Consider the following 11,265-nt stretch of genomic DNA (forward strand, 5'->3'; position numbering starts at 1 on the left):
ATCTCTGTTGCATTGGTTTTGTTTGAACAAAGGCTTTTCAATTTAATGTGATCAAAATTATCCATTCTACATTTTGTAATACTCTCTATCTCTTATTTGGTCATGAATTCTTTCCCTCCCCATAGATCTGACAGGTAGATTATTCCTTATTCTTTTGATTTCATTGCTTTGTTGTCCATGGGATCTTTCGGCAAGATGTAGTTTCCTTTCTTATCTTTCAGAATTAGGTCTCTTTCTGCTTTTATTTTGTGTAAGATCAGGATTGCTATCCCCATTTCTTTTTTTTCCCCATAAACTGAAGCATAATACTTTCTGTTCCTGCCCCTTACCTTTACTCTTTGTGTTTCTCTGCTTCAAGTATGTTTCTTGCAAGCAAAATACTGTAAGATTCTGGTTTTTGATCCACTCTATCTGCTTCTATTTTATGGGAGAGTTCATCCCATTCACTTTGCAGTCATGAATACTAATTGTATATTTCTCTCCATCCTATTCTTTCTCTTGTTTGTCATCTCTCTCCTACTCTTTCCTACCTCATCAATGTTTTGCTTCTGTCTACCACCTCCCCTCATCTGCCCTCCCTTCTGTCAGTCACCACCCTCTCCTTTTATTTGATCTCCTCTCCTGCTCCTTCCTTGTCTGGTAAGATAGATGTCTAATCCCTCTTTGAGCCAATACTCATGAGAATAAGGTGCAAATAATAACATTGCCACCCATCCTGCTTCTCCTTTACTGTAAAGGGTCTTTCTTGGTCCTTCATGTGAGATAATTTACCCCATTCTACCTCTCCCTTCCTTCTACACCCATTGTATTTTTCTTTCTTATACCATAATTTTTAAAAAATATTATTCCCTCAAATTCACCTTATACCCCATACTCTCTGTGTATGTACATGCCTTCTCTTTGTACTGCTAGTGATACAATTTTTAAGAGTTGTAAGTACCATCTTCCTGTGCAGGGATGTAAACTGTTTAACTCTATTAAATCTCTTATGCTTTCTTTTCCCTTTTTCCCTTTTTCTTCTTCTGTTGGGTCTTTATATTGGAGGTCAATTTTTTAATTTAGTTCTGATCTCCTTTTGAAGGCTTGAAATCCTTCTATTTTGTTGAATGACCATTCCCCACCTCCCTCCCCTCCCCTCCCCCCGCTTGATTTATTGTGCTTAATTTTGCTGGGTAAGTGATTCTTGATTGTAGCCCTAGTTCCTTTGCCCTCTGGAATATCATGTTCCATGACCTCTGATCCTTTAATTTTGCAGCTGCCAAGTCCTGTCTGATCTTGATTGTGACTCCCTGATATCTGAATTGTTACTTTCTGGCCACTTGTAGTATTTTATCCTTGATCTGACAGTTCGGACATTTGGTTATAATGTTCCTTGGAGTTTTTATTTTAGGATATCTTTCCTGACGTTATTGGTGGATTCTTTCAATGTCTTTTTTACCCTCTGGTTCCAGGACATCAGGGCAATTTTCCTTGATAATTTCTTGTAAGATACTTTCCAGGTCCTCCTTTATTATTATTATGACTTTCAAGTAGTTCAATGATTCTTGTATTGTTCCTCCTGGATCTGTATTTCAGTTGTTTTCCCCATAGGGTATTTTATGTTTTCATCCATTTTTTTTCATTCTTTTGAATTTGTTTGATTCCTGATTTCTCCTAGAGTCATTAACTTCCACTTGTCCAATTCTAACTTTTAAGATGTTGTTTTCCTCAATTAGCCTTTGTGCTTTCTTTTCTGTTTGACCAATGGTATGGTAATGAAATTTAAAGATCCCTTTGTATTGGAAAGCTAAGAGGTACTTAGCATCTAGTTCAAATAAAGTCTCTATTAAAGAAACAGAAGGTATGAGCTTCTGTTGCAGATGTAACAGGAAGGGGCTGAAAGGGGAGGAATAATACTGTATATATGGAAAAGCCCCAGAGAGGGAGAGTCAGAGCTCCTTGGGATAAGTTTCAGGGAGGCAAAAGTAACAGCTGCCAAGGAGGCTGAAAAGAAGAGACTCAGGCTGGAAAGAATGATTTTGATTTTGGGAACCAGTTGGAGCTTCTTCTGGGGAGCTACCAGCTTCTCCTGGGAGCTGCTGAAAGCTGAGGAAGCATGACTGTGATGATGGTACTTTTTATGAACCTGTTTGTGGCTTTGTTAAGCCTTAACTTCCTGGGAAGCTCACAGTGTCCAGTCCACCTTAAATCCTTCACAGTCTCTGTTCCCAGGAAGTTAAGGCTTAACAAAGTAGTGGTGTCTGGCATGTGCTGAGGCCAGGTGGGGTCTTTATGCATTTTCCCCAAGGCTACACTGAAGGACAGGGAGGTCTAGTCCCTGGAGGGTTTCTATTTGCTCTGGTCTATGCTGAAGCTCATGGAGGTTGGGCTGCTGGAGGACTTCTGTCAATCCTAGACTGCCATGAAGCATGTGGAGCTCCATCTGCTGCCTTCTGGGGGCTACACTGAAGCATGTGGTATCTGCTGGCTCCTCTGGTTATGCTAAGGCACATATTGGCATTTTCCTGCTGTACCACACTAGAAGTAGATCACATCAGGTTCTCTGTTTGGTTTGCTGAGGTGGGACTTGCTGCTGACTTGTTGGAATGCTTACTCTCCTGTAATGAGCTTCCCTTTTATCTGAGTGAGTAAGACATTTCTTACCAATCCTTCAAGTCTTCCTGGATAAAAGACCATTTCACCCCTCATTCCACCCTTCTTTCCATTGGCTCTATTATTCCAGGATTTTTCTGGGGTCCTCTTTTATAATTGTTTGGAGGTGAATGTAGGAGAGTGTAAAGGTTTTGGGGTTTAAAGGTCTTCCATGCCCCATTGGACTTGCTGATGGAGCAGGAAGGGGTGGGGCAAGAGGAAGCAGAAGCCAAGCTAGAGTGCATGGGGCATGCAGCAGAGGCAGCAGCAGCCAGCAGCAGCAGTGGTAGCAGTGGAGGTGGAGGCAGTGAACCCCTTTTTGGAGCCAGCCAGAATTTCTGCTAAGGACTCCTGCTGAGGACTGCCAGGGATGGGAACTGTGGGGGGCTGGAGCTGCTGGGAGTATGCTTCCTGGATGCTGAGAAGTTGCCGTGAGTGGGGAGAGGAGGACCTTTGCCTGAGGTAGCTTGTTCTGTTTTGAAGGCTTGTGAATGTGGGTGTTTACTACATTAACTACATGTGCCAGCTTCATAACTTCTGTGATGGCTCTGACTTTCTGGTTTGGGGACTCAGTTTTCTGATATTTGAAAAAATGTTCTAGCTTTATTCCCCATGTAGAGAGCCTGGTATATTTTGTGATTAATAACCATATCAGCATATTCATAGTTACCATAGGCATTGTGAACACTGCATTGTTGATACAGAGAGCTACAGTGATTAGCTGTTTATTCTGCCGTCTTGACTCAAGAATCTTTTTTTTTTTTTTAATTTCAGTGTGTTGTTTATTCTGGTGCCTCTGAAGTTAATTCTGCTATAATGTGAAGAATAACTTTACCAGGTAATCAATAGAAAAATCAGTTCCAATGGTCATAATTCAATTAAATTTCTTGTTAGAAGGATAGAGTCTATATATTCCACTATGAGTGAAAACAGGGGGATCTTGTTTTTCTAAGATTACTTATTTTCTCAGCCTCTAAGGAAAGCAATCAGTCTAATTTGAAATATGGAATAAATCTCAAGTGAAAATGTAAGAACCAATGGAAATTCCCCTAGGTTTAATGGTGAAGTGCAGTCAGTAGAACCTGATTGATTTAATAAATGAAAAAAAAAACATTTTATTAAATACCTGCTACTAAAAACTGAGCTAAGTATTACATATATAAATGCAAAAATAAAGTACTTGCCCTCGAGGGATTTATATTCACACATACAACACAGACTTCTCTCTATTTTACTACTCTACCTCCTTGTTTCTGTTGTTTGTGCAAGTTATGCTTCACCTGTCTTTTACCAATTTAATAATAGCCTTAGTTTTCCTCTTAGGTATATGAGACTAATTTCTTCCATCCAGCCCTGCCTGATAATCAGAACTGCAAGTGAGTCTGCTTTCTTCTGACCCTACAGAACTTTGTCCTTTCATAGATTTCCTTATTTATTTATTATGTTACTTTTTGATTCTCCATTTTCTAGGACAGTGCCTTGAAATGCTTCCTGGGTCAAACTGAATGTATATATCTGTCTTATCCATTCTACTAGGTCATATTCATTATCCCCTCCTTACCTGTCTCCAGGAACTAAGTGCATTTCTTTTAGTGGTGGGCCCAATACAGGCACCCTTATATAGGTTTTTTTTCCCATTTGTTTACTGTTTATTAACAGTTTCATGGTCATTGTTGATTCTTTGATCCCCATACTACAAGCTATTACCAATTTGTAGTGCTTTGGTATCTTGTTTTTTTTTTTTTTCTCATCTATCCTGTTCTTTTCACTCACATAGCTACTGTTCTACAGAGAAGGAATTTTTATCCTATTTTTCCCCTGTCACTGAATCATTATAATATCCTCATAAATACTCTTAACATCTTCCATACAATTGCCAAATTAATATTCCTAAGATACAGGTTGAACAGTGGTACACCCTTTCCCCAAAATCCTCAATGGCTCCATATTGCCATTGACACAAAATACAAATGTCTCAGCCTGGCATTTAAAGCCTCTACAATCTGGATCTCATTTTTCTAGCTATATGATACTGTTTCCCTTTACATACTTTGGGTTCCAGTCAAATTGGTCTACCAATTGTTTTTTATACTAGTTATATTATCTAGCGTCTCTTTGCCTTTTCACTGATTGTTGTTACTCCTGCAGAGCAGGGGTTAGACTTTTTTCCCTCCTGAAATTATGTTGTATTTACTTACCTGTGTACCTGTTGTATCTCCCCTGTAGAAAGTAAGTACTTTGAGGATTGGAAAAAAAAGCAAACAACCCCCCTCCCCCAAAAAAAGGTTCTTTGTTTGGTTTTGATTACCCAATGCCTAGCATAGTACCTTGAACACAACAAATGCTTGTGGATTGAATTGAATGTATTTACCTGTTTTATCCACTTTACTAAACTATACACATTATATTCCCCTCCTTACCACTCTCCAGGGAATAAAAGTGCCTTGCTGTTAAAAGTGGGCCCAACACAGGCACCGTTTTAGTTCAGATTCAATTTGGGGACAAAATGAAACACTCCTAGTTTATTGAACAGTTAAAAAAACAAAAGGAAGTTCACTTAGCCCAGCATAGCAAGAACATGCAGCAAAAATACAATGATAGGAAGATACCTTTTCAGGAGGGGAGGATATGTTGACTTATGGTAGATACTCTTCAATATTCAGGTAGATACTCTTCCAATTTGGAGAAGCCCCGATTCTATGTGAGTGTGATTTTGCATGCTCCTAGGTGACTAGGAAGACATGTCATGGGAAATAGGGGTCTATCATGTCTTGGGGACTTTTTCATTACCTTTTAGGGAAATCATATCCCTAAACATGGGAAAATGTGGAATTCTGGTCCTGTCACAATTATATATGGTAGGCATTTACAAACCATTCGCATAAAGTAATACTGTATATTTATGGGCAAAGGGAGAGTAATATAAGCTATCAGTAGCTTTCCATAGTTTAATATTTTAAGCATTTGGGCCTTCATCAGTGTTGGTATTTCTTTACTAACCCAGATCCCAACCATTCTATGACCTAGAAGAATCATAAAATTATAGCTTTAGATTTAGAGGGACGTCAGAGGTCCTCTAGCCCAACTTCTCTTTTTATAGATGAAGAAACTGAGGCCCAGAGAGATCAGGTGACATAAGCAGATGGTTTTTATGAATTTGTGTGGAAAACACCAACCTGAATCACATTTATAGCCAACATGATGAGGCTCTCAAGGTTTACTAGGATGGACCTCTGTGTAAGTTTTGAACCACAAACAGGCATGTAGCAGAAACCTTTTCATACTTACAGAACCTTCTAGAGTCTATGCTCCATTGGCATATATTTTGACCACCTCTCTGACAGTTGTTATAACCAGTTGAAGCTCTTAATGATGCTCCTGGGACAGGAAGAATTCTATTTTCACCAGTTCTTGAGTCCAATGTACTCCAAAATGAGATGTATTTAGCAATTGGGAATCTTCTCTCTTGGTTTTCATAGAACAGCAAAGCTGGACACTTCAAATAACTAAGTAGGAGAGATACAGAGAGAAAGGCAGAAGGAGGTATAGACAGAGAGACACAGGGACAACCCCGCACAACCCCCCCCCCCCCCAGAGAAACAAACAGAGAGGATAAAAAAAGAAATAGATCCACACAGAAGGACAGGGGGATATAGAGTCAGAAACAGAGACAGAAATAGACAGAGAGAGGCATGTAGACACACACACACACATGCACACAGACATTGAGAGAAATGGCAGCCACACACAGAGAGGTACTTAAGGGGGATTGTCAGAATATATCTTATAGGGAATTCTTTGCTCGGTACTGAAAATACCTATCTAGCATCAATTGAACTACCAAGCAGGTGGGCCATCAGGGGAATTACTAATTAGCTCAACAATATACAAATCTATCAATAATGACTCTATATAATAAAAATAGAATCCTTAACAATAAGCCTAGATATATGAGGCACACAATTATTCCTATAAAGAGGATTATGATGGATTTGAATCAATACCTTTCTTAGGTCCAGTAGAGCCTGGAAAGGGAAAAGGAGGGCAACAAGAGGAAACCAGAGAACAGAACACGGTGTCAGTCCCTTCTTTATTGGTGATGGAGGTGGGGAAGGATGAGATTTATGGGAAAAAGGAAAAATGGCAACAAATTCAATAGGGGTCTGACATGTCTTAGGGACACTTGTTATCTTTTAGGGAAAACATATCCCTAAACATGGGGAAACATGGAATTCTGGACCTATCACAGTTACATATGGTAGGCATTTACAAACTGTTCCCATAAAATAATACTGCATATTTGTGAGCAAAGGGAGAATACTTTTGGGGGAGTGGAAGGAAAGAAAAGAAGGAAGAAATGGCACATAGCACACTTTTTTTTTTGCTCAGGTTTCATGCTAGCAAGCAAAAGTGACTGGAAACAAGATCTAGATATAGAGGACTCAAATCCCTAATTAGTATTTTGGCTAAATTAGGTCTCATAGTCATCTTTGTGTTCTTTCACCAATGACAAAGCAATGCCTTTTTATTTGGGGAGCTTTGCCAGCACAAGTAGTCAATACAGATAGAAGAGAAGATGACCCCAATTAAGTAAAGAAATGCATTTCTCTTCTTGGGATCTGTGGCATTGAATCAAAAGGATTCTGACCTCTGACTGTGTTAGAAAGTTGCTAATTCAAGTCTGTGAACCTCTGAAAAACATTCCATCATTGTCAGGAGCTAGGTGGGAAAGAGGCAGCTAATTCAACTACTATGTCTCTATTTAAATATATCAAATGATTCAGCTGCCAGTTTGGACATTACCAAGAATGGGAGAAGGTAAGGAGTGGCTTTCTAACCATCAACAAGCATTTATTTAGATGAACTCTATGTGAGGCATATTTCTATGCCCTAGGATTACAAAGGAAAATATGAAGTAATTCCTACTCTCGATGTGCTTACATTCTATTTGGGGAGACAATGTGTACACATACAGAAAAATATGTAAAATCTATGCAAAACAAATGCAAGCTATTTGGGAACTGTCTTTTGCCTCTTTCTGTATCTGTAGTGCTTAGCACAGTGCTTAACACACAAGTCATTCAATAAATGTTTATTGAATGGATGAATGGGAAGAGAGGCAATAGCAGCTGGCAACATGAAGGAAGGCCTTTGGTAGCAAATGATATTTGAACTGAGATTTGAGGTAAACGAGATTCTAAGAGACAAGGAAGAACATTAAATGCATGACCGGACAGCCTGGGCAAAGGCATAGAAGTGGAAGATGGAAGGTTCTGTGTGAGGAACGGTAGGAAGGCCGGTTTGGTTGGAATAAATGAAGCAAAGTCATCTTTAATAAGCCAAGGAAGGAAGATTAGAGTCATGTTGTGAATACTTTTGTTTTGTTTTTTTAATGTGAAGCCATTTGATCCTATAGGAAATGGGGAGTCACTAAAAGTTAATGAGAAGGGAAGTGACCTGAAGCACAGAATTGTTCTTAGGAATATCATTTTAGCAGCTCTTTGGAATATGGATGAGAGACTTGAGGTAGGGAGGCCAATTAAGAGCAAGAGGTCATGAGCTCTTGATAGAGTTCTTGGTAAAAAAGTGGCTATGTAAGTGGAGAGAAGGGGACAGACAGAGGTAGAGTTGAAAAGACATGGCAACTGACAGTGTCAGGAACAAAACTCTCCACTCATTCCCACTGTGGCCCCATCTGCCATTGCTGCCACACTGAGGATCTGAAACCCACAAGTCATTTAAAAATATTATTTTCAATTCAAGGAACAAAACAAGCATTTCCATAACACAGTACAATAAAAAAGATTATAATCCCTCATGAAATTGCAAGTCTATCATGTACAACTTGCTATTCTGTCCAAATATACGACAAAGTTATTGTTAAATTTCTTTTTTTCATTTTTTTCTTTTTTCTTCTCTCTGCTCTACCACTCTAGAGATGGCTACCATTAGACACAGACAGATATATAAATATATATAATCTATGTTTGTGTGTATATGCATGTGTATGTAGATATGTATATATATACATGTATTTATTTATGTGTATATATGTATGCATATACATATGTGTGCATATGCATATATATGTAAAAATATTTGAAACATGCTTCTACTTATCAATTTTTCCTCTGGATATACAGATACTATCTTTCTCTATATGCCCTTTATTTGTAATTTGTTTATTTATAATAGTCAAAATGACTGAGTCATATTGGCCAGCAGCGATGGGAAGGTGAAGGCAATAAAGTAAAAAAAAAAAATGAATCTGTTCATCAGAAGGAAAGATTAAGTCATGATGATTTTGAACCATACTTAAATCCATAGGCAAGGCCCAATAATGCAATCCAGTCATGTCAAATCTACCACGTTACCACAGTCCTTCAATAGGTTTCTTAATATTCATTGGGCTAGGCTACCTATTCTACATGCCCTACTTGATATTTTATGGACACCAGCCATGGAGAGTTCCACTTTGTACTGGATGTGCCTTTTGGACATCCAGGGGTTCTAGACAGCATGCTATTTCCTGGTTAGCAAGGGTTTAATTTCTTTCTCAGTGGTACTGACTTCTTAGCTTGAGGGAACAACCATTCTCAGGGACACTACTTAAAGATCTGGACAAAGTGACAATTACGGCTATGTATCTAGTTTCTTAGGTAGATCCATGATTAGTGAACCATCAGCTTTTGCCAAAAAGTCCTGAACAGTATGAATACTATAGACCAAGAGATGGAAGCACTGAAGTTGGGTAGCATGGATGTTATTAGCAGTGCTCCAAAAGTTGGCAGTTCTGCTATTGGAAGTGGTTCCATTACCAATCATATGGTGGCATCCGCTAATCTCCATGACTGCTCCCAAACACCTTGGGCTGATATTTCTACTATGTCTGCAAAACAATAACCGAAGCTGAAGACCAAAAATGTCATGGTAGAGTCAAGTTTTCATTGCCTCTAATAAAACATAACACAAATATTAGAACTGCATATTACAGAGGTGATATAACAGAAACCACTCCCAGGTTTTGGTTCAATATATTGGTCATCAGTCAACACAAGTATCATCCTAGTCTGTAGGTCAGCAGATAAACCATAGCCACCAGTGATGCAGGCGGCAGCAGGATAACAGTTGCAACCTCTCCTCCAGTGCTATCACTCCAGCCTACCTTGCTTTCTTCACAACAACAAGCAACCCAGCCTCCCTGTGAGTAGTGATCCAGAAAATGGGTTTGGGAATACTGGGGCGGATGGTAGGTAACAGGTAACAGGGTAGGGAAGTCTCTAAACAATTCTGGGTCTGCTCCTTCAGAACCTTCCCAGTGTTGGAGAAGTCACAGTTCATCAACAATTATAATCCTAAAGATTTTGACTGGAATCTGAAAAATGGCTAGGTTTTCATCATCACGAGGGCAATATCCACAATTCCATTAAATATAGTATCTGGTATAGCACCACACCTAGAAATAAGAGTTTGAATGCTGTTTATCACTCCATGAATGGAAAAGGTACTATCTACTTACTTTTTGCTATCAAGAGTAGTGAATATTTCTGTGGCATAACAGAAATAAAGTGTGGGTTGTGGTCCTGGTAAAAATCAAAGGGACAGTTTAGTGTTAGGTGGATTTTTGTGAAGGACTTTCCTGATAGCCAGTAAAGAACAATGAGAATAAACCAATGGCCAACTCCAGAGACACCCAGAAGTCCCCTTAGAAAAAAATGAACAGGTGTTGAAAATTGTTGCCAACTTCAAACATACTACCTCAATTTTCAATGACTTCTCACCCAGAGAAGGAAAATGTTCAAAAGAAAGACCAAGGTCATGTCAAAAAAAGGCAGTTTTCTTGCAAAGACTGTAACAGTGGTTACACTTAAATATCCTTCTGAGAGAGAGAAGAGAAATAACTTTTGAAATAATTAGGACTTTTTTCTTAATTTCATTGACTTCAAAGAAACAATTATACACTTGGAATTGTGGAAAAGAGAACAAAAATAAAAAAAAACCTCAAGATAGTTTACATTAAAATATCTGCTTTATTTTGTCTTTACTTATGATTTTAGAACAATACTGTTTTTTATATGTTTTTCATATTTTAAGGTCTGTAAGTGACATAGTTTTTTTTTCTATAATTTTTACATCCTTTCCTCCCCACCATTTTGACATATGCATTTGGAATCTTGAAGAGTTTGGACATCCATACCCCCCAAAAATAGAATTATTTTTCTTTCTCAAGTGGAAGAATATTTTATGAAAAAAATTTGTCTAGAAGAATCAAGCAGATTATTACCCAAGCTTGTGTCTCTAAAAGTGATTCATTTTCTCTGACCTTTTGTTACTCAAAGTAATGTAGTAGGAATTCTAAGAAATGTTCTGTTCTTGTATATTATATAGATCAAGTCAGGATTAATTGTATTTCAAAATTAAAAAGAGTGTTAAAAATTCATTTACAGAAAATGCATTTTGGAAGAGAAAATTAGTATAAAATGTATAGTGAATGATTTTTTTCTTGTACAGTCAATGGGGAGAGGGCATTGACTTTCTTTTTACCTTTAATCACTTTTCTATAACAAAATTAAGATGCTGCTGATTAAGAGAGAGAGAGAGAGAGAGAGAGAGAGAGAGAGAGAGAGAGAGAGA

General features: G+C 38.2%; 1 pseudogene; it reads left to right on the plus strand.

Annotated features, from left to right (window-relative positions):
- The first annotated feature begins 1,522 nt into the window (after positions 1-1,522).
- Positions 1,523-10,502, plus strand: LOC138165608 (YTH domain-containing family protein 2-like; annotated as a pseudogene).
- Positions 10,503-11,265: the final 763 nt, after the last annotated feature.

This window comes from Petaurus breviceps, unplaced genomic scaffold, assembly GCF_028583685.1.
Source record: "Petaurus breviceps papuanus isolate PSGF00001 unplaced genomic scaffold, PetGlider_PUasm1.0 214, whole genome shotgun sequence".
Taxonomy (NCBI): Eukaryota; Metazoa; Chordata; class Mammalia; order Diprotodontia; family Petauridae; genus Petaurus; species Petaurus breviceps.